The sequence below is a fragment of the Fukomys damarensis genome, unplaced genomic scaffold (assembly GCF_012274545.1).
Source record: "Fukomys damarensis isolate Sample0158 unplaced genomic scaffold, DMR_v1.0_HiC HiC_scaffold_5, whole genome shotgun sequence".
Taxonomy (NCBI): Eukaryota; Metazoa; Chordata; class Mammalia; order Rodentia; family Bathyergidae; genus Fukomys; species Fukomys damarensis.
The window spans coordinates 44,006,407-44,031,451 of NW_022900917.1; the positions used below are offsets into that span (position 1 = coordinate 44,006,407).

Below are 25,045 nucleotides of genomic sequence, written 5' to 3' on the forward strand. Positions count from 1 at the left end.
AATAGTTTCCCTGGTGTGAATAATCTGCAACAATGCATAAGATTCTAATAAGATTACTGACATTTAGAAATGGGAAGAAAGGAGCTAAAGGTGTAGGGAAGGTGGGATGGGTAGGGGAAGAGTAAAAAGGGAAAAGAAAAAAATGTGAGAGAATGAAAAGATGAAAATAAAGTGTCTGTAGATGGGGAGGGGAGGAGGGGGTGAAGGGAGGGCAGAGGTAAGGGGAAAAAATGAGAATCAAGACTTGTCATGTAGAGGTACAAGATCCCAACAATAAATGTAAATGTATTGTATCCCGAAAATGTACCAATAAACTTAATTAAAGCTGAAAAAAAAAGAAATATGATTCTGTTCATTTAGATAAGACAAATACATTGCTCATGTATTTTGTCTGTAGAGGTTACGAGAACAAACTTTGGAATTAAACAGACCCAGGTTTTAACTCCCAGCTTTTCCACTTTCTATTTTAAGCAAATCATTTCACCTCTCTGAGCAATTGTTTTATCAGTAACACAAGGATGATAATAGTGATTCTTCCTTCTCAAAACAGAGATAATAATAATAATACTTATATCATGAGATTGCTATGAGGGTTAAATGAATTTAACTGAATGCCTGTAACATAATATACTCATAGACTTCTATGGTTGAAAGTGTTTTCAAAAGTGTATGTGCTGGAAACATCCTCCATGCAATAAGAGTACTGAAAGGTAGGACTAAGAAAAAGCCAATATGTCATGAGGGCTGTGTCCTCATGAACGGATTAATAAATGGATAAATACTGTTATCAAGGGATATAGTTACTGGGAGAGTAGATTTGTTACCAAAATGAGCTTGCCTTCTCTTGCCCTTCCACCTTCCATCAGGAGACATCCAGCATGAAAGGCCTCACCGGTTGCTGGTGCCATGCTCTTGGACTTCTCTCTTGCCTGCAGAAAAATGGATGAAATAATTTTCTGCTCAATTAAAAATTGTTGGGGGCCATTCTACATAATTTTGGGGGAAAATAATTTTACAATTAAATTATGATTAGGGCCGTCTGAAGCCTGGTCTTCTTCCTTGTGGGCCAGCTAAGGCATGTGGGAACATAACTCTATTTTGCCTCTGGTCACAGCTGAGGCCTCAATGGTCTGGTGATGTGTGATGCTCAAGGGCAACATTACATCACCTGAAGACATCCTGGTTCTTCGAGAACTGAGTAGTAACACAAAAAGAGAAAGGTTTACCTGCAGAGGGACAAATTCCTTATCAGTTTAACTCATCTCACCTACTGTTCTAAGAATGTTTTGCTCAACTCACTGTCCTAATCAACATAAGCTCCTCATCTACCTAAGATCTTCATTGTCATAGGATTTTTTTGAATTTTTTTTTGAAATGAGTATTTTTTTGGGGTGGGGGGGTCATCATCATAGGATTACCACCACCCTCCGAGTCATCTGATTCTTCCTCCAAGTTGTCTGATTCTTTCTCCAATTGTAAGATCTCCATCAATTTAGGGTTATGTTCACACTCTGAGTCATCTGATACTCCCTATAAACCCAATAAATAGTGGCAAGCTCAGAGTGTCTTTTTCTTTGCTGGCTCTGAGGCAGTGACCTCCCAGCCCCCTATATACTTTCAAATTACCCAAACTTCTTGTCTTTTTCTTTCTTTTTTGTTCAGCCCTTGCCATCCCCCTTTCTAGGCAGTCAGAGGATTGATCACCCACTGATAATAAATACCTAGTCTAATTTTCTGTTATAAGAGAAGATGGACTAACACAGTCCTTATCTTTAGAGATAAAAATGCCAATATGGTATGTATCTCATTTGTAGTCATATAATAATGGTCAGATTGTAGACTTTTATATAAAGTTCTAAAACTAGCAGGAAAAAATCAATTATAATACTAATATCTGTTCAGAATTTTGGAAAATTAGACTAGCAATAATAATAATTTGTTCACCCACACATTTGAAAAATTACTTACCCAAGTAATGTATTTTCTTTTAGATAATATATCTCAATGAAATAAATGGTTGGTTTTTGTCCTCCACTATTCAAAATGGAAAACTTTGCTCTAAAATGATGTTTGATATAGAAGCATTGTTATTTTTATGTTATATAAAACTTTATTATTTGTAGTTCTCTCATTGTAACTTTAGAAGAGATGAGGGGCATCTCTTCTAAATACAGGAACGATCACTTCCACTTAGGAGAAAAAATCAATTAAATGGCAGTCACAGGACTTGGATGACGTCGTTTTGTAAGTCAACTAGTTAAGGAAATGAGGGCTAGTATTTAGTATTTAGAATCCTTTTCTTTTAATGACTGATAAAATGCTCAGTTTAAAGAAGTACTAACCAATGATATGATTATGAAAGCAAAGATATTTTAGTCATATTATTTGCTTTAGCGCCTCTTCTCCATTTTCTTACTGATTCATCTACTTAAGTGGATGAGACATGAGTTACTGCTATAGTTTCCAGTTATGTTTATCAGTTTATATACCAATCACAGCATCACACAATCTCAAATAAAATAATTTTATACCAAATAGTTTCTCTGGTGTGAAAAACTATAATAGTACACAAGATCCTAATGGGATAATTAATAGTGTGAAATGGGAAGAAAAAGGCTAAAGGTGTAGGGAAGGTGGGAAGGGTAGGGGAAAGGGAATAAGGGAAAAGAAAAAATATGAGAAAATGAAAAAATGGAAATAAAGTGTTTGTAAATGGGGAGGGGATGAGGGGTGAAGGGAGGGCATGGACAAGGGGAAAAAAATGAGAACCAAGACCTGTAATGTGAAGGTACAGGATCCCAGTAGTGAATGTAACTGTATTATCTACCTAGATTGTACCAATAAAATCAATTTTAAAATTTTTTTAAAAAAAAGAAAACAATTTTACGATTAAGACATAATTCTAACCATGAACTGGCTCTGAATATAATTAAACAGAAAATACTGCTGTAAAAATGAGTAAGAATATGGGGAAACAAAAGTATCAAATTTATTAAAATTTCTTTTTTTTCTTTTCTTTTATTGAATTTATTGGTGCATTTTAGGTATACAGTACAATTACTTTCATTACTGGGATCTTGTACCTTTACATGACAGGTCATGGTTCTCATTTTTTCCCCTGTCCCTGCCCTCCCTTCACCCCCTCCTCCCCTCCCCATTTACAAACACTTTATTTTCATTTTCTCATATTGTTTTCTTTTCCCTTATTACCTTTCCCCTACCCTTCCCATTTTCCCTACACCTTTAGCCCTTTTCTTCCTATTTCACATGGTCAATTATATCTTTAGGATCTTATGTACTAATAGTTTTTCACACCAGAGAAACTATTCGGTATTCAAATTTATTAAAATTTCTAAGTAAAACAATTTAATAAAACATAGAGCAAAGTGGAGCACAGTGGTGCATGTCTATAATCCCAGCACTCAAGAGACTGAGACAGGAAGACTGCAAGTTCAAGGCCAGTCTCAGCTATATAGTGAGTTCAAGGCCAGCCTGGACTATATGTAGAAAGACCCTGTGTCAAACACAACACAGCAGAACACAAACAACACAACAGAAACACAAAGCAACCTAAATTAGAAAACTCAAATACTCAAAGGAACTCAAATTGAGGCCAGTTAATACCTCTTTGGTACAGAGCAGAATTAACTTCTTTGATCTGAAAGACAGTTCAATGGAGTGCTCATAAACAAAAGGCCCAAAGTTCATTATTTCTTAGGCCAAATTAGCTCTGTTCAAATTTAAGATCCGAACTGAAATGCCTAAAGTTCAATTGTGTTTTTTAATGAAGAAAAAACTGCATTTTAAAGCAATACTACATTAGGATCAAATATAGTTTTCAGATCACAGGATTTTCTCACTTTCTATACTAGACTCATGAGAAAAACCAAGGGGAAGAGATAAAAGATCAGAACTCTTAAATTGCTAGCACCAATTTTTTGATTAAAAGTACTTGGAAATTAATTAAAATTTTTGCTGACTATTAATTATCAAAAGTAAAACTACTATACCTCCATATTAGGGAAATTGCATTGTCTTCTAATCTAAGTATCAAAAATAAAATAAAAACTGTTTGTTTTTTCTCTCATTTTCTCTCCTCCGCACCACCTTGTCTTTTAGTAATTGACAACAATTTATTTACATAAGTCCTGTCAGCAGTTTCTACATTCAGAGAATCATATTAGCCCTGTGAGCTCAAACCTGCTAGCTAGACTTTGAAGATAACTATTATTATAGTCGCTTATCAGTGGTAAATAGTAGCTTTTCTTAAATACTTTTCATTTGATGACTCAGTTATTTACTGTCAATTATGTGCAATTAATGACTGAAACCATTTCAAAAGTGAGGCTTTAATGCCTCTAGCTTAAAGAGGTACATTGCTGTTATTGCCTCAGCTAATTCTCTGTGGAATCTATGTCTGGCTCAACCAGATGTGTCAAAGACTTAAATAGACCTTAAGGGATTATAACTCTTCATATCCTGGAAGACTCAAATTCTCCTAGGCTTTCTAGGATAAACAACTCCAGTTCTTTTATCTTTTTCTCATTTTATGATTCATGTGATATTTTCCTCAAATTTTCTATAGTTCTATTTCTACTTTAGATAAAGTACCAAGTATGATACATAGAACACTATAAAGGATTGGATAATTCCTTAATATAGTGACAGCATTTTCTTAAAACTTTTTATTTCTCACTCTTATAATGCAACCAGTATTATTCATATATAATATATATTATATATGTAAGTATATATAATTTTTTGCTGTTCCTATTGTTGATGTTTTGAGTAGGCTGGCCTTGAACTCACTATGTAGCCAAGGCTGGCCTCAGCCTCCCAAGTACTAGTATTACAGTCATGTGCCACCATGCTCAACTCTTATATTTGAAATTACATTTCACTATCAGATTTTAAAATCTAAACTCACCTACTTTTATTTCTCAAATTATATTTAAGGAGTTGTTTTGTTTAACTTAGTGATTTTGGGGGGCTGTACAGGGGATTGAACTCGGGTCCTCGTGCTTACAAGGCAGGTGGTGGAACCACTGAGCTAAATCCCCAGCCCAAAATTTTTTTAAAATAAATGTAATTACCTTATTCTTTTTCTTCACTACCTCAGTTGCAGAAATTTCTTTTAATTTCTGGCATAAAGGCTCCTTATCTATTTCAGCATTGACTTTTATCAAAATATTTTCTGGTTCTGAAAACCACTGTTTCAACAAATGCCAGTTGTCCAAGAAGCCTACAGTTCTCTTTTGTATGTGATCACCTAAGTTCTGGTACCCATGCTTATCTTTGTTTTCAGCAGCACCATGTTGACCAATATTTTTATGAGCCATTTTTCAGGTGAAGAACTTTCAGCTATGGTAACATGCATGTGACTCAGCAAGAAAGTATCTGAAATATCTAGTAATATGAAAAAATCAAATGCAGAAGAGGGAAGAGGTACTTCTTTTGAAGCTGTAGGATTCACAGACAATGTGGATATTTGTGTTTTATTTGCCTCCATTTTTATGAGGTTTCTATTGCATCCAGTGAGAGCTTCCTATAGAAGTTGTACTTGGTTTAATGTCATTGGAAAACCATCAAGAATCCACAGGTATCTCATTCATAGCATTTACTATGATGTTAACTAATAATGTATTTGGAATGTTTTTTTTCCAATTGTGATTTTGCATCAAGCTGAGCATGTACAATGAGTTTAGAGATATGATCACTCACTTGATTTGACTTCTTCTATTTTGGTGTTCTGCTAGTATGTGTACTACAGGCAGTTTTACCTTCTGTTTCTGCTAATGGTTCACCTGAAACTGGAGCATCTGAAGATACCTTGTGTGTGTCCTGGCTTTCTTTACTGTCCTCCTACAGATTTGATGGAACCTCTTCACCTTCTTTCTGAATTGGTAGGTCCTCACTGACTTTTTCATTGTCACAAAATGGTTGGATAGCTTCTTGGACAAGAGTGATCGAATAGGAAATTCTATTTGTAAAGTCTTTAAAGTGAGACATTTCCCACTAAGTAAGAATCCTTTAGTAGCAAATGAAGACAGTTCAGGTTCTTTTGGCTCAATTTGAGAAGGAAGAGATTTTTCAATGAGTCTGTGAAGGGCATGACCCAGTACAGAATTGCTGGGGGGTGGTAAACTATCTGTCATTTCTTCCGGTACAGCCCACTTTCAATCATATTCTTATATTCTTCATAATCTTTGCTATCTAGCAAGTCTTTTATCCAGTTCTCTAAGTTGTTCTTCAGGGGGATTAGCAGGCATATGCTTAATAGAGGTTTGTTCATATATAGGCTTTTCATGCAAAAACAATTTCTTCCAATCACTCATCATCTTAAGTGGAATCAGATTATTTGTCAACATTCAATAGTCTGCCCCTTTAGCAGACAAATCAAGTATTTCATCCAAAATTTCTCTGAATATTTTATAATGCTTTCTATAACAAGCCTGAACTCTTTCCATAGCAATCTGTTCATAAACTTCTTTCTAAGGATTTGTTCTTCAAAATCAATGTTGGCTTGTTTTCCCAAAGCTGCTCTTCATCAAGAGTGTCCTGGAAATCTTTAAGTCATCTTTCCTTATATTGCTTTTCTCTGAAAAATTCTGTTTTGTCATAAAACCTCCTTTTCATTCCAAACGTGCACAAGCTGCATAGCAACACTGGGAGAGAGGACTTCTCCTGGGTGATTTTTAATTTTTTCATATTTGCTGAGGCAAACAACATCAAGACTGGAGGACACACAGTCACAGGTGTTCAAAACAATCTACTACAGTTCTGAAGGAAAAAAAAATGGAGTGTCAGGCCGGGGATTTAGCTCAGTGGTGCCACCATCTGCTTCACAAGCACAAGGTCTAGAGTCCGATTCCCAGTACAAAAAAAAAAAAAAAAAAAAAAAAAAAAAAAAGCAGTGTTCATTTGTTTTATTCCAGAAGAAAGAAATGAAGCTTCATTATTTGCCATCTATGTTGACATTGTTTATACTATACAGCTTATATTATACTGTCAGTCCTTTTGTCAGTCAGCATAGTCAAACTTGTGCTGTATAAGGTGACCTGAGAAGACCTGGGCCTTCCATACACCGAAGGAACTGAGAAGGGAACCTTCATCTATGATCAGTCCATTGCAATTTTATGTAGCATAAAATGTCATCGATACAGTTAATTTTGTAAAAACAAGCCCTTTTAATATAATCTGTATAATATATACTGATATTGAGAGTAAGTTCATTTTGTAAAAAGTCTTTTCAATAGAATCTATACAATATATATAATATTTATATCTATAAATATATACAGAGATAGGGAATGATTTGTGAAAATGCTTTATCTAGCCAAACATGGAAATACATGCCTATAATCCCAGAATTGTAGGTGGCTAAAACAGAAGAATTACAACTTCAAACTTCACCTAACAACTTAGAGAAACCCTGTATCAAAATAAAAAATAAGAAGGGCTGGGGATGTAGCTTAGTGCAAAGACACTGGGTCCAAACCCTGTAGTGAAAAACAAAAAACAAAACAAAAAGTTTACCTTCCATCAAAGTATTTAAAATAGGTGTGGTTAAAAGCATAGATCCTGGACACACACTGCCCGGCTTGTTCTGCCATAGCAAGGCATGTTATCCTGGAAAAGTTATGTAATGTTTCTGGTTCGGTTTCTTCATCCACAGTAGAGATAATAATCCTTATCTACTTACTAGGGTTGTTCTGAGGATGAAGTGAGTTATATACAGGATAGCTGGCCCTCCATATCCTCAGGTACTACATCTGTAGATTCAACAAACTGCATATGGAAAGTATTTGAAAAAATAATTATGTCTGTACTCAATAATACACTTTTTCTTGTCATCATTCCCTAAGCAATAGTGTAACAATTACTTGTATATATATCATTTACATTGTTTTAGATATTATATATAACCTGGAGAGGATTTAAAATACTGTATAAGGGAGAATGCATATATTATATGTTAATTTTAAATGCCATTTTATATAAGGGACTTGAGCATCCAGAGATCTTGGTATCCACCGGGTCCTGGAACCAATCCTCCATGGTACCAAGAGATGACTATATATACAAATCTCTTGGTATAACATCTACCACCAAAATAAATATCACATAAGCACGAATTGTTATTAAAATGAATTATGCAGTCTTCTGACAAAAATCTAAATAATCTAGACTTCAGACTTCTTTACCTTTTTCTGTGATACTATTACCTAGTAGATAATACACATACATTTACCTTTTTTTTCTGATTCTGAAAATTAAATCAGATCCTCCAGCTCAGAAGTAAACTAAATCTTTATTCCTTTTTATTTTGAGAGAGGTTCTTCTAGGTTACACAATGCTGACCTCAAACTTCTAATCCTCCTCAGTCTCCTGTGCAACTGCGATTAAAGGCAGTGTGCCACTGTGTCTGACTCATGCTTTAGTTTTGAGGTCAAATTTTATCAATGAGTTGGAGAACAACTCCCTTCCCCTCACTGCCTTTATGTACATATGTGTCTTGAAAGAAGGACTTTGGAGAGAGAAGTTTGAAAATATTTGGAAATATTTCCAATAGTGTGTGATTTTTTAAGAAAAACAATGTATGGGGGGAAAAGCATATTAAACTCTCTGCACACTACAACTTTGGAAACACAGCTTTCTACTTTGAAGGTTTTCAGTATAATGCCTTTCAGTGGGTCTTAAATGCATCTGCTAATAAGGTAAAATACAGCGACCTTCATTTGCAAGAACTGCTGATTTAAAACAGAAAAAATGTAAATCTACTAGACAAAATTTAACAAAAAATCTTTATAGAACTGGTTAATGAAGAGTACAAAATAAAATGAGTAATAAAGCCAATGATAATGTACTTGTTCTGTTTTAATCTAAGTATCTTTTTGAAATCTCTTTTCAGCTATGAGTTAAAATGAAGTATAAGGATGATTAAACTTAGAACTTGATCTTTAAATCACTACATCACAAACTGTTAAAGTGGGTATCTTTCCAAAAAAATTAAAAGAATCATACCACAGATGTGTTTTTCTATAAAATGGAATACTACTCAGCCATAAAGAATGAGAAACTAGAGTCATTCATTGGAAAATGGATGCATAGTGAGGCCATACTCTTAAGTGAAATAAATAAAACACATGTAAATACTGAATAGTTTCTCTGGTGTGAAAAACTAAAAGTGTAAATAAGATCCAAATTGTATAACTGATAATGTGAAATAGGAAGAAAAGAGCTAAAGGTGTAGGGGAAGTGGGAAGGATGGGGGAAGGAAATAAGGGACAAGAAAAAGTATGAGAAAAGGAAAAAATGGAAACAAAGTCTTTGTAAATGGGGGAGGGTGGAAGGGGTGAAGGGAGGACAGGGTATGGGGAAAAATGAGAACCAAGATCTGTCATTAAGGGTACAAGATCCCAATGATGAATGTATAACTGTACTGCATACTTAAAAAGTACCAATAAACTCAGTATTTTTTTTAAAAAGGTAATAAGGTACCAAGTAACAAAGCATGAAATAAAAGCAAGACTTACATTACTAATAAAATACCATTAAATTATTTTAAATATATTTTTACACTTAACATTTAAGAGTTTATAATGTATATAAGAATTAGTATAAGAGGTAACAAACTTATAATTTATGTGTGAGTGTGCCTGGAAATCCTGGGCTCAAGTGACCTTCATCCTCCTGCTTTAGTCTGCAGAGTGGTCTGAACTATAGGCATGCACTACCATGCCCAGCTTGCTGAAACATTTTTAAAGATAAAATGTATATTCAAAATGCATATAGGTAGCTATTTTCTATAGCCCCATTCCTTAGCTTGGTATCATTAAAGAATCCAATGCCTTTTGTCTCTTCTTCATCCAATAACGATTTGTTAAGTACCTAATGTATACCAGATACAGTACTAGGTTTAGAGAGGTGGAAACTAAAATATAATCACTACCTTCAAACAGTAGTTAATATCATTTAGGAACATATAATAAGGAACTACTGCCACAACCAAACTCCACAGAATCACATGCTTCTCTGTTCCTTCCTCTGACTTCCCTCCCAGGCCTGCCTTCCTTCCTTCCTTCCTTCCTTCCTTCCTTCCTTCCTTCCTTTTCTTTCTTTCTTTCTTTCTTTATTATTATTCTGGTACTGGGGATTGAACTCAGGACCTTATGCTTGCGAGGCAGGCACCAGAACGACTGAACTAAATACCTGGCCCTTCAAGCCTTTAAATAGCTCATGGTTCACTATGAACTTGGATTTGAGTTTGAAAATTGATCATTTGAAAGTAGCTTTTATGACAATCATAAATATAAATATTGATTCAATATTTCCTCTGCAAAGCACTGAGGGAAGGTAGATAGATAGAAGGTAGCAGGTACATAGATATAAGGTGCTTTCAAGGGGATTTTATGTCCTTGATATAACGTGAGAAAATGAAAAGTGTTAAGAGCCCCTTTATTATTTTTCCTTCTGCTATCTGAATGTATTCCTTAGTATGTTGCATTTCTCTCATACCATTTTTGCCTTGTGCTGTGTTTTTCTTCTAAAGGTTAGTACTATACTTTTGAAAGTTTTATAGGCACTTTGTTTAGTTGCAGCCACCTCTTTTAGCTTTTATCTTGTTACTTGTGATATCAGTCCATGACTGGAGAGATTATATTTCACTGCTACTTATTTTCATTGAAGAATAATCATCTGGGAAATATGGGTACAGAAACATATTACTGGAAATTAAGACCACAGAAATGAAAATTCTACATATATTTCTAAGTACGAATGAAAAGTGATAAATTAAGGTATTCAAGAGAAGAGAATGAACATCCTTCCTGAGGTCTTGTTTAATTTTAAATTCTGCAAATAAGCAAAGTTGAAGCTCACTTTCGTACAACTTACACCAGTTTAACTTTTTAAAAGCAAACTGTGCTAACAGTTCAGAAAATTAGTGTATAGTATGAAAAGTAAAAGTCACTACCAAAAGTCTATGAAGATATATATGTAGCACAAATGATGATTTTATTACTAAAACAACATGTTTATTTGAATTCTAACTGCTATATACTCCTTGAGCTTTCATTCCTACACATACACACACACACACACACACACACACATACACACACACACACACAAATCATTTTGATTATAGTAGTCTTTTTGTTGAAAAATAAAAATAAATTTCTTTTGGTACTGAGGATTGAACTCAGGACCTTGCACTTGTGAGGCAGACAGCAGCACCACTGAGCTAAATCCCCAGCCCCTAAAAATAAAATTTTTAGCATACAAACTTTAGCCTAATGATTAAGGACATAGCTTTAAAGGAAAAGAGTCATGGGCTCAAAACTCACAGTTACTTACCAGCCCTGAACCTAGACATATTTCCTAACTAACTTAGTCTTCAGTTTTCTCATATTAAAGTAGCTGTTGTTTTATAAGGATGTTGTAAGAGTTAAACGAGATTAAAATATATTCAATTATGTAATATAAATTGCATATATATAAAATAAGTACACATTATAATAGGCCGAGTGATGACTCCCCAAATTGTCCATGTTCTAGTCTCCAGAACCTGCAAATATATTACATTATATACAAAGAATTAAGGTTGCAGATAGAATTAAGTTTGCTAATTAGCTGACCTCAAAATAATCAGAATATCCCTGGTGGGTCTAAACAACCACAAGCATCTTTAGAAGCAGAAAAAGGAGGCAATAGAAGAGTCAGTAAAAGAGACAAGGGCTGGGGATGTGGTTCAGTGGTAGAGCTTAGGATACCTGAGGCATTGAATTTGATCTCCAGCACCAAGAAGAGGGAGGGGAGAAGAGGAGGGAGGGGAGGGGAGGGAGGGGAGAGGTGGGGAGAAGAGGAGGGAGGGGAGGGGAGGGAATGGGGAGAGGAGGGGAAGGGGAGGAGAGGGCAGCTCTGACGGAGCATGCTTGAGGTCCTCAGTTCCATCTCTAGCAGAAGAAGAAAAAAGGGAAGGGAAGGAAGGGGAAGGAGAAAGGGAAAAGGGGAAGAGGAAAGAGGGAAGCAGGGGTGTGTGGGAAGGTTCAAGAAAAGGGCAGAAGAACAGAAGCCAACAAGGAGACATGCCACTCATACCTACTAGGAAAGGAGGAAATAACTGGCAGAAAGTTAATGTACAGAGTGAGGTTAATAAAACTGATTCCACATAATCACACTATCAACATTATTTTACATTTTAAAATACATTGGTTTTCAAAGCATTTTTAAAAGTAACTTCATTATTTTTCCCCCAGCAGTTTTAGGTTCACAGCAAAAACTGAGAAGGTAAAGATATTTTCTGTACACTCCTTGCTCCCACCACATGCACAGCCTCCCCCATTATCACCATCTGTACCAGAGTTGGACATTTGTTACAAATGATGAACCTACACTGAAACATCACTATCACCCAAAGCCCACAAATAAAATTCTATTTCACAAAGTGCTTCACTCTGGGTGTTTTACATTCTATGAGACCCATCATTTTGACATCATGCAGAATATTTTCACTACCCTAAAGATCCTCTGTGCTAAACCTACTCATTCTTCCTCTTACCCAAGCCCTGATCTTTTTACTGTCTCCACAGTTTTCTTTTCTGGAATGTCATGCAGTTGGATTCATACAGTATGTGGCCTTTTAAAACTGGTTTCTTTAAATCAATAATATATACTTAAGGACTCCTGATCTTTTCATGGTTTGGTAGTCATTTCTTATTAGCACTGAAAAATATTCCATCATCTGAATGTAACAGTTTATTCATTCATTCACCTACTGTAAGACATTGTGGCTGCTGCCAAGAATCAATTATGAATAAAGGTGTTAAAAACATTCTTGTGGAGGGTTTTCTGTGGACAAAGCTTTTCTGCATTCATGGTCTGAAGACAGATGCCTATTTTCCCAATCAAATCCTAATAAGACAAATATAGCATTCCATCTCAGAGCATGTACCAATATGATCAGAAGAATTTTCCTTTGAAAACTCAAATAAAACAGAAATTCTAGTAGTATGATGTTTGAAACAGCTCAAAACTGGTAATCTCAGCAAGTGTTTTGAATGAGTAACTCTTTTTTCATCTACCCAGTCTTTTCTTGGCCCCACCCTCTCCCAGCTCGTAACACAGTGTGATATAGTAAGTACATCAAAGGTTTCTGGCCAAATTGTTGGTTTTTGTTTCTGTTTGAATAACAAGAATCCGACATTTACAAACTATATGACTTGAGACAACCTACTCATATCTTTGCATCTCTTTCCCATCTATAATAAGTGAATTTTAAATAGTACATCCTGAATTAGTCAGTTTTCCAGGTTACATCGTATTATGGTTTGTGTTCAGATGTTTCCCCAAGCCTCCTGGAGTCATAGGTGGAGCTTGTTCAGAGGTGGCTGGATCTAGAGTGTGTGATTGATTCATGGTGCAATACTAGGATTAGGGGTGCTGAGATTAAGGGTGGGTGATTACTAAATCAGTCTACTCTTGGTTTGGCATTGCCCTAATCCCAGTAGCCTAGACAGGATATAAAAGGGGCAGAAAGAAGCTGCTAAGGCCCCTTGCTTGCTTTGCTACCTTCTGTCTACCATGAAGTTTCTCCTCTGTGACACCCATCTCTCCACGCTGCCTTGGAGCCAGCCAATTATGGACTAAAACCTCTACAAACTGTGAGCCATAAACTTTTCTTCGTTTACCTTTGGGAGTCAGTTATTTTGTCTCAGCAATGAAAAAAGCAACTAAGAACAGCCCCTATTGACCTACTCCCTCCAACCAGGCCTGACCTCCTAAAAAGCACATTCAGCTATGAACGCATCAATAGAATAATCCATTAAGATGGTTGTAGTCCCCATGATCTAATCATCTTTCAAAAGCCCTCTTCTGAACACATGAGTCTTTTGGGGAACGTTTTTGTTCAAACCATAACAGCTACCTTATGAGTAAATGAGTTTACATCCACAACTCCTATAATAACTGGCACATAAATGTTTGTTAAGTAGAAAGATATATGTATGTAGATCTTTTGTGTGAATGCTGGTCTCTCAGAGCTGTACACAATTCTGATGAAGTTATCCTACTGAGTCAAACTGTCAGGTCTATGATTTGATTTTATTCTACTTACAAGCCTGTCACAGTTTCATGGATGCTAAAAGACATTGTTACTGAGCTGGGCCCATTTTCCTTGGCAAATGATATGCCAATCACTAAGATGATAAGCTTTTTAAATGAGCAGCTGAGCATGAAGAAGGAGATGCAAGTCTCAAATCTGCCTTCCCAATGACAGGGTTTAGGGGTATTTGCGGAATAAAAAAGCAGGGTGAAGCCAGACATGGTGGCACATGCCTGGAATCCTAGCACTCATGAAATTGAGGCAGGAGGATCACTGTGAGTTTAAGCTACACAGAGTTCAAGGCCAGCCTGGAGTACATAGTAAGACCCTGTCTCAAAAAAAATTTTTTAAGGCCTGAAAATTGATTGGATGTGAAGTACTTAATGATCTGTGCATGCACACTCAAATTTCACAGCTCCTCGTGGGATTCATGCACAGAAAATGGTGGCATTACTATACACCAAGGATAGTTTTTGGCCTCCTGAAGGGAGGTCACCTGTCAGACACTTGTGCAGGCCTAAGTGAAGTGGTTTTAACAAAAATGGTCTTCAATTCCCAGAACAATAACCTAGGCAACCATTATCATCATGACCCACTTATCAGAGGTGTTATCGGTAGCAAAGCTAGTGAGAGACTAATAACGTACTGCTTAGGTGATGAGTGATTCTTAAAGTCAACCAAAATCAAGTAGCGAGACATGGTGGTGCACACCTATAATTCTAGCACTCTAGGAAATTAAAGCAGGATATAATTTAGTGAATTAACGAGATCCTATCTTAAAAATTTAAAAGAGGGTTGGGGATGAAGGGCAGTGCAAGGGTCCTGAGTTTAACCTCCAGTAACACACACAAGCACACACACACACACACACACACAGCAAGTAACCACAAGTGAAGATGATTTAGGCTTTCCTTTGGTTTCAACAGATCTCTGAATCAGAAAAAAATAAAACAGAAATAAGAAGCAGTTACAAGAAAAAAAATGAGCATCAGCATGTTTGTATAAGTTCCCCTTACCCCTAAGTCCTACATAGGTGATATGAAGGGGGCCAGATGATGTTTGCGTTGCAGTTGGGGAATACTGAGCATGGGGCATTCACTGTCTTTGTAGCAAGCAGTGACATTAGCCTGTTCTTTGTTCCAGAAGGCGATGTTAACTCATCTCTCAGTATTGTTCACAGGCCTGGACTGGTGGCAGAGGCATACCTATAATCCTAGGGTTCTGGGAAGCTGAGGCAGGAGTATGCCAAGACTGAGCCCAACCTGGGCAACTTAGTCTCAAAATAAAAAAATAAAAAAGGCTGTCTTGATGTTAATATCCTGGATTCAATCCCTAGTACCAAAAAAAAAAAAAAAAAAAAAAAAAAAAAAAAAGATTGCTCACAGCTGGGGCTAGAGGTATAGCTCAATGGTAGAGGCCCTGATTTTATCTCTTAGATTTGAGCTAAAAAACAAACAAAAAAACACAAAACATTGATTTCACACAGTAAACATAATAGTGAGAGGGCCTGGGAATGCCTCAAAATCCTAAGGTCTTGAGTTTGGCTCCCTGCTAATAAAACAAGAACAACAAAAACCACAATAGTGAGAAATGGATACATGGATTTGGTAAAGAGTGGTGTTGTTGAAAGCATCTAAAATGACCCATAAGGGTTCTTATCTCCTTTTATTCATTCCTTTGCATAATCCCTCCATTAGATGGCAGGATAGTTATTCATTCACTTCAACCTAATCTGAATACAACACAAGAATATTCAGAAATACGATATAAAAAGATGGTGGCTTCTGTCTTGGGGATGCACTCATGTTCTCACAATTTATTCTGCTGTCTCATGGATGGACTTCCACAGTAAGGAACAGATAAATGCCTCTAAGTCAACCACCAGCAAGGAACTGAAGCTGCCAACAGCCACGTGAGTGAGCTTGGAAGCAGATTATCTCAAACCTGATGTAACACCAATCACAGTCTTTACAGCTGTATCCGTGTGAGAAACTCTTAAGAGGCACCCAGATAAACCGGATCCCGATTCCTGAGTTACAGAGTCTGGGTGTGTGTGGGGGTATTTATTGTTTAAAGCCTTGGTGTTTTTGGGGTATTTTGTTATGTGGTGATAGGTAATACAAAGGTCTTATATTTTTTACATACTGAACAAGACACTCAGGGACACAAAAGACCCAGGTGGGCCTAGGGATATAGCTCAGTGATATTCATTCACCCCTTTGTAGTATAATGAGGGGGAGAGGGAAGAGAGAAGAAAATGAACAATCCCCCAACAACTGAGTAAAATTATAACCCTAGGAGTAAGCAATACTATTTCTATTTTGCATCGCTATAACAAAATATTAGATGACGGGTAATGTATAAAAAAAGAGATTTAGTTAATGCACCGTTTTGTAGCTTTGAAAGTTCAAGACTGGACAGCTTCTGGTGAGGGCCTGTGGCTTTATCAAAACATGGCAGATGGCATCATGGCAGGAGCATGCATAAGAGGCAAGCAGCACATTCATAAAAGTTCATGAAGCAAGAAGCAGCAAGATAATGAGGAAAGTCCTGCTTCTTTTATAACAACGCTTCTCTTGAGAATTAATACACTCCCATATGTAGTCTTGATCCTACAAGAGTACCATTAATGCATTCAAGACCTAATAACCTTCACCACCTCAATACTGAGAACCTCATTCAGGACCAAGCTTTCACCATATGAACTTTTGTGGAACAAGCCACACCCAAATGAAAGGAGTCATCTTCCCAGAAGAGGGCTGGCATGCCTTATGTCCATCATGGAAAGAGGCAGACAATGAAATTGAAACTTAGAGTTTAGGAGGCCCTTGTCTGAAACTAACCTTACCAGTCGTGGGATAGTTTTTGAGGAATTTAGCTTGCTTGAGGAGAGTACACATGGTAGGAAAAAGTGGCTCCTGCTTTGTGCACATAGTGAGAAGCAAGGTAGGGAGGAATCTTTTTAGTGTCAAATGTTGAAATACCTACAATGAATTCAGCCAAAATATTTAATTGTATTTTATGCCCTGTACTCATTTGTTGTCTATTTGTCTGAAACATTTTACAAAGTTTTGAAATATTTTTCCTGGTTTCATCAGTACTACAGGGAATTAGGAATCAAGATTGAGCCACAATATCAAAGGGGAAACAGTGCCCCCTGGAGGCCAGAGTGCCAATACCAGGAGATCCCAGAAGGCCTAAGAAGTTAGGATAACCAAGGGAGACGGCAGGGTTCATTACAAATACCTGATAAAACAAAACAAAAAAAAACATTTTCTTATTTTGGGGGTACTGGGGATCAAACTTTGGTCCTTGTGTTTGTGAGGCAGGTGGTGGCACCACTGAGCTAAATCCCTGGCCCTAAAAAAACCCTTTTTAAAAAAAATGTAAAGGCCTTAATTGGTATGGTAATGGTTGAAAATATGGAAATGTTTATTACCCTGATTTGATTATTACACACTGTATATATGTAATGAATTACCATAATGCATCCCATAAAGATGTACAAATATTATGTCTCAACAAAAAGCTATATAAATACATAAATTTATATGAAAACTTTATTTAACACACTAAAAAAACCTTTTTCCCCCCAAAAATACAGTCATTAAAAACATGGGCTTTGGAATTTGACAAGCCTTCCTTTTGTTAACTGTGTGCCCCTGAACAAATTGGCGTGTCTCCATCTGTAAAATGAGGATATTTCATTGTATTATAATGAGGATAAAATGAGATTTTATATATATATATATAAAATGCCTTTCCCAATTGGTAAGTACTCAGTATTTGAGAGCTGTTGTTATTTATTATCACTACAACTACTACAACATTAATGAGACAAAAATGTTCTACGTAACTTTGAATACTTAATATGCTATTACACATGATGGTAATAGAATTTTCAGAGGAGAGGAAGTTAATATAAATAGAGGAAAGTAAAATTTAGGAGCAAGAAAACCCAAAAATATTTGTAAAAGTATTAGGAAAAAGAAAATTCTTTAAAATTTATATAACTATATATATTTATATACATATATTAATTCTTACAAATATATAGCATTACTAATCTACTGGATAAGTGGCCAAAAGTTGTCCAAGCTGACCTCAAATATGTAATATGTGGCTAGCTGGAAATGAATTTGGGGGGGGTAGATCCAACCCACTACCACTGAGCTACATCTCCAGCCCTTTTTTGAGACAGGTTCTCATTAAATTTCCCAGGCTGGCCTTAAATTTGCCATCCTCCTGCCTCAGCCTCCTGAGTAGCTGCGATTACAGGCTACACTGCCTGAGTTGGAAGTTAATTTTTAACTGCATAAATTTAGGTAAAATGTTAAGAGATACTACAGTTAGAATTATATAATGCATTTGCTACTGAAAATAAAGAAAATTACAGATACTGGAAGGAATGCTTTGGGGATTTACACACCTGGATAGGTCAATTCATGTTATGTTGGTGTGAAAGGAAAATCTGTTTCATTAATGTAAATCATACAGTCCTCATCACAAAGGTTTTCTAAACTTTTATGTACCTGTGAGTTGTATACTTCACTTGTAAGTCATTTGGATTCTTACAATTTGTCAGATAGCTTTTCTAATACTTAACTAGAATTTTCATTGGTGACCCACTATTGAGTAATGATTAATAAAAATAAGAGTTTAACTCTAATTCCATTTATTAGCTGTTATAATATTTAGGTTAACTGCATAACCTCCTCAAGTTTCTGTTTCCTCATCTACAAAGTATATAGTATATCAAAGAATATCATGAGGATTCAATCATATGCAGTAAGCAACACAACTAGTACAGCTCCTGACGGATACTCTAGCCAATAAATCATAATTATTACATTTAAAGCAGGGAATTACTTTCAAGATTTCTACAATTTATATTTCCTGATATTATCTTTATTATTATTCTTTTATCATTAAAGATGATTTCAAAGTTAAACACACCTAAAACTGTGAACTTCATGAGAGCAATGTTTTTTTTTTTTAATAACAGGATCGAACTCAGGAATGAGAGCAAATGTGTTGCCACCTTTGCATCCTGGATATAAAGCATAATGCTGGTGGTACACAGGGATTTCTTAGTAAATGTTTCATAAGTGAGTGGATGACCCAAAAGTTAATTCAACTCTTTTTTCTATTGTAATGGTAAAATGGTGAGGTGGTACTAACATTTTCAGGCCAATGAGGTGCCAATCCAATTAAATGAACATTTATCAAGTTCTTATTACATTAAAAGTTCTATGATCAGCACAACAAGTTAGATAAATGTGATCTTCCCTCTCAAGATACTTATATTTTAGTGGAAGGTATGTATTTATACACAAATACATAGAATACATTGTAGGCCATGATAAATCTGAAGACCTAGGGAAGAGCTCATTATGGGAATGCTTAATTGCTAGTGGGGATGTGGAAATTCATCCAGACATTACTTTGAGGCTCCAGCCCTAAATACAGCTGGTGCTTGTTCATTCTAGTCTTCCACACTCATCTGTTAAAGGAATCGAGAGGTAGGTAATGCCTTAGTAACTGGCTGACAGAGGATTAAAGGATCTTGGCTTCCAACCTTCTGTCTCTTTTATCTGAAAATAACCAATATATATCCCTACAAAAGCTTCCTCATTTAGGCATTGATCCAATAGATATGACCAGAATTAGCCCAGCTATATTTTAAAATCCACTGATATATTATCCTTAAATTCCTATACATAAGTACAGTATATCCATTTTACATGAGAAAACTATGGCTCAGAAAATTTAAACAATTTCTAGTGTCATAGAGCTAGTAAGTGGTATAGCCAGGGATTAAGTCCAGAGTGTATGATTACAATTCAGTGGAAGATAAATAACCAGTTTTCTATAAATAAGGAATTTATAGAAAATTGTTTTAGAATTATACCCTTTGAATTATCAAAACAGTAAACAATTCTAAACTATTAACATTGCATGGATATTTAAAATCCTTTGACTTTAATTTTGCAATAATATTCATTGCACTACAAAGCAACAAAGCCAATAACACCAGTGATCTAATTCTAGTTACTGTAGATAGACCCTGCTCCATTAGCAACAGGAACTAATTAAAGCAAAGCCAGTTGTCCTTGGGGAAGACATTAGAGTAAAGAACACATGTATTGTTTGGTCACTACTTCTTCTATATATTCTTAAAGTGCAAACACATTTGGTTTTTACTGATGCTACCTCCAGTTCAACTATTATTAGTTTCTTAATTTCTGAAGTGCATAAGGGTAAGGTTAGCAATCTGAAATATCATCTTAATAGTTTTTTTTAATGTTTAAGAAACTGTGTGCTATATTCAAGTTCTGTTAACTTAGTAACAGTTGATACATCACAGTAAGAAGGTCAAGAACCTGAGAAGACTGGATGGTTGATAAAATTAAAACATTAAACACATTTTCATTAAATAGCTTATATGTGCGCTAAGTGTGATAAGTTTTACAGTTCACTGGGCTGTACTGTATGTCAGACACTTCAAATAATATTCCAAAGAGAGGCTATGACTTACTAGAAGTTTCAACTAAGGTTTAAACCCCATATTTTTCCCTGATTATTTTTAATTTTAATATAATACAAGTAGATATTAATAAAGAAAATATAAAAGTTGTAATATGAAAAAATAACTTTTCATAACAAAATGATTAGAGAATAACAATGTATAAATATACATTGTATATCGTGATCTTGAAAGAATATATTTTCATTTGCTAATCTCTCAGCTCATTTCCTAGCAATACTGTATTTTTTTTGCTTAAAACATTTTAAGTATTGACAAAGTATCTCACATTCTGCATAATTTTGAACAATTTCTTCTTATTTGACAATATTTTTTATTCTTTTTGGTCTTTATTTTCACTTTCAGTTTCTCCTACCAGATAGACAATGCAATATTTACAAGTGTTCAATTTATTTCACTTGAGTATGTTCTCAAGGTGCATTCATTAAACTTAGAAATGTCTCAACTTTATCCTTCTTTATAGCCAAATAGTACTGCATTATATAAAAAAAAGACCACATGCTTTTCTATCTATTCATCAGTTGATGTTGCCCTGATTTTTAAAATTGAGTTTATACTATGAAATGTTGTGAAATTTTACATGACAGTTGCTTCTATGAGTCAATGATATATTTTTTAAAAGATAGAAAAAAAGAAAAAAAGGAGCAAAATAAAAGACGAAAGTGAGGAGAGAAGGAAAAACAGGAGAGTCATATTCTGGGTTAAAAGAGAATTAAAAGATCAAAAAAGATAAACCAAATGTATTTCATAGACATTGTTTTGATCCTGATTTAAACAAACCAACTACAAAAAGACTTTAAAGACAATCAAGGATATTTGGTTATGAAACTGGTATACTATCAGTAAGACAGGTTTGTGAACATGGCTTTGTGCTACTAAGACAATGTTCATTATTTTAAAGATGGATACTTAATACATGAAAGGACAAAATCATATGATATTTGGGATTTGTTAATTATTTTGGCAAAGAAAAACCTAAAAAAAATAGATGAAGTAAATATAAGAAAACAATGTTTATTGAATCAAGGCCACAGGAGTTTAATGTACTATTCTTTTATGCAAATTTAGCTTTTTTTAAATAAGACATTTTAACAAGTAGCTCAGGAAATTTAACAAGGTAGAAGGGCTGCTATGGTTTTAACCCTAGACCTGATAGCTATATCAACTGGCAGTCCATGGATCTCTTGCTCTTTTATTTCTTTTATAATAAAAAATATTTTAAAAGAATGTTTAGGCTTGGCATGGTGACACAAGGCTGTAATCGCATTTGGGAGGCTGAGGCAGGAGGATTGTTTAAGTTTGAGGCCAGCCAGTTTGAGGGCCACATACTGAGTTCAAGGTCAGTCTAACCTACATCAAGACCTTGTCTTAAAATAAAAGTTTTGAAGTGACCCTGGCAAGCCAAAAGGCTGGAGACCTATGAGAAGTCTATGATGGTCACTATGAACTATGAAAATAATTCTTTACAAATCAAAGTATTTTCTAGTGTGTTTTTAATAAACTTTCCAAAAAGAGGGAAACATACTAAGGTCACCAAATGTCCTAAAGTTGCCCTGAATTGTATTCCTGCTCCCACCCTTGACCTCTCTAGCCATTCTTCACCTACTAGCTAGATTTATGTTTAAAAACATAAAGCCATTCATCTTACTCTGCTTAAAAACCTTCAGTGGAATCAAGTTCCTATAATACAGAGTTTTGTCACAATGAGCCACATGAAGCTACCCTCTATCTCTTAACTACCTCCTGCACTTTTTTGTGTATGTTTTTGTTTGTTTGGTTTTGTTTTTTTGCTTGTTTGTTTTTGAGACAGGGTCTCACTATGTAGTTGAGATTGACCTGGAACTCACTATGTAGTCCAGGCTGGTCTCGAACTCACAGTGATCCTCCTGCCTCAGCCTCCCAAGTACTGGGATTACAGACGTGCGTCACCACACCCAGCCTGTGTATGTATGTTTTAATATGGGGCCTCACAATGCAGGCTGGCCTTGCACTCAATATCTATGTAGCTCAGTCTAGCCTCTAACTCACAGTGATCTTCTGTCTCAAGTGTTGAGATTACAGGTGCGTACCTTCTGCATTTATAAGCCCAGGTTTCCGTCTTCTTTCAGCTCTTAGGTGGCCAAGGTCTCTCCTGGTTCCTTCCCAGAGCTTGTCAGAATATTCCACTTGGAACATCCTCTTCTACCCATTGTTTTCTCCAACATAGAATTCAGCTCTTTTCCCTCTTAGCACATTTTACTTTTCTTTTTTTTTGGTCACATGTCGGTTTTTTCCCTCTTCTGAAATGTCTATGTGTAAATTATGTATCACTATACAGACAAAAATATCCTATATTATTAATATTATTGATATTATTGAATCCAATATTACTGAAACATTTCTAAGTTTCTGATCCCCTAAATGTCATAAGAATATTGAAGTTTAGTTTTAAAATATGAAAAAGAGGAAACTTGGTGCATGTGATTCAAAAAGTTGGCCTAAACTTCAGAGGAAATAGGGTGAGGGAACCAAAGGAGTACTTGACAGGAGAAAATTCAGAGGGCAACAAATGATAATTAGGTTACAAAGCAAAACTTTACAAAAGGAGCAATGGCAACACCACTGTGATTCTCTGTGTCTGAAATCATTAAATTCCATTAACTGTAATCCCCCTTCTGTTCAGTTAGTGCCCTGACCTTCACCTTAGTTTTCTGCAGAGCAGAAATTTATCACTCCCATGCCAGGGAGCCAAAGTTGGCAGTAGTAATGCAAAAATGTACAAGTCCACAACCACACGGAGGTTTTAACATGGTTCTCTAAAAATTGAGAGCTTATACATACAACATTTGAAAAGGAAAGTTACTAAATTTGACTTACATACAACTGTACATCTATATTACTTTAAAATTTAAAAACTACATGGTGCCATGTACGTGTACCAACTCCACACAAGGAATGTAAACATTATGTACTACAAAAAAACGGAGGATTAAAGGATGGGGGAGAGTGGGAGGAGGAAGGTGAGGAAAAGGGGATGAAAAAAGAAATTAAGATGTGTTATGTACATGTACCAACTTCCCAAAAGGAATGTAAATATTATGCATTACACACATTACTAATTAATCAAAATAAATATATGGTGCTTACAACATACAAAACACTGGTTGTAAAATTTTTTACAGCTACTACCTCACTTAAAGAATTAAAGAGTAGATATTGTGACAGGGTATTATGAAACATTTATAAAAGTGTCACGTGCTGGTTCACAAAACAAGTATCAACAAATACCAAAAATTCAATACCTATAGATCTAATCATAGCTAATACAAAAATATGCAAGATAGGAGCCTTCCTGACGAAAGAGGAGAGGCAGGATGGGAGAAAAGGGGATGAGTAAAGAGGCCAAGTTTTAATTTCACTTAAAATGTGTGATAAGCATGGGGAAGAGAGGGAAGAAAAGAAAGCTCCAAATTGAGGGACATTCTATAAAAACAAAACAAAACTGACCTTTATTCTTATAAAAATGTCAGCATCATGAAAGAGAAAGCTAAGCATGGTACAGGATTTTCTTTTTAGTAAAAAGTACATTAAGACAACTGGTAAAATCTGAATAGTCTGTAGGTTAGGTTAACAGTCTTGGATTTGCATTTGCAATCTTCCTGCTTCGCCTTCCCAGGATACTGGAATTTCATGCATGCTTCATCACACCCAGCTAGTTTCCAGAATTTTTATAATTGTTCTATGGTATATAAGAGAATGTCTTTGTTTTTAGGAAACAAGCACTGGAGAGTTAAGGGATAAAGAAGGCATCATGTCTCTAGAATACTCCTAAATGGTTGATAAAAAAAAATCCACATATGTACTACAGAGCAACAAGGATAAAGCAAATGTTGGGAAATGTTAACATTTAGTAAACTGAAGAGTATATGTAAAATCTTTGTTATATTTTTTCAATTTTCCTAAAAATCTAAAATTAAGCAAAAAAATTAGGTTAATCATAGTAATCTCAATTATGTATACATGGGTGTCATACTATCCCAGTTAAATTTTAAGTATTTTATAATTTATAAAGAAAATACTTATTTAATATTAACTATATTTTATAATTTATAAAGGAAAAACAAAGCACAGCAAATTGTGCATAAACCTCTCTCAGGTCAGAAGAGATGAGAATGTTATTCACCCTACAGAGGCTGCCTGTGAAACTAGATACTACAGTCTCCACAAGGCTTTTCAAGCAGCAGAGTAGTCTATCCCCCAGGGGTCCCATGCAGGAAACAGCCTGCCCAACTCTTCAGCTCTGGTTCAATGTCTTATTTATCTGCCAATGGTTCTTCTCTATGACAGGACAGATTAGTAAATTTTAAAACACTTCTAGAATGTGTTTATCCATTGTTCAGATCCTGTGCATGTAG

The 25,045-nt window shown here is 35.4% G+C and overlaps 1 protein-coding gene and 1 pseudogene across 3 annotated transcripts in view; both read right to left on the minus strand.

Moving 5' to 3' along the window:
- LOC104853501 (serine/threonine-protein kinase Sgk3) overlaps nucleotides 1–22,960 on the minus strand; it is a 161,070-nt gene extending 138,110 nt beyond the window's left edge. Inside the window, exons 1-3 of one of the 3 annotated variants that reach the window (XM_019205620.2) lie at nucleotides 22,721–22,960; nucleotides 7,703–7,788; nucleotides 825–929 (exon numbers count right to left, since the gene is read on the minus strand). The gene's annotated coding sequence lies outside the window, so the exon portion shown is untranslated. Of the gene's footprint in view, nucleotides 1–824; nucleotides 930–7,702; nucleotides 7,871–22,720 lie in introns of those variants that run through there. The other 2 variants (XM_019205621.2, XM_019205623.2) reach the window with 2 other exon arrangements.
- Nucleotides 5,452–17,004, minus strand: LOC117284327 (annotated as a pseudogene).
- Nucleotides 22,961–25,045: the final 2,085 nt, after the last annotated feature.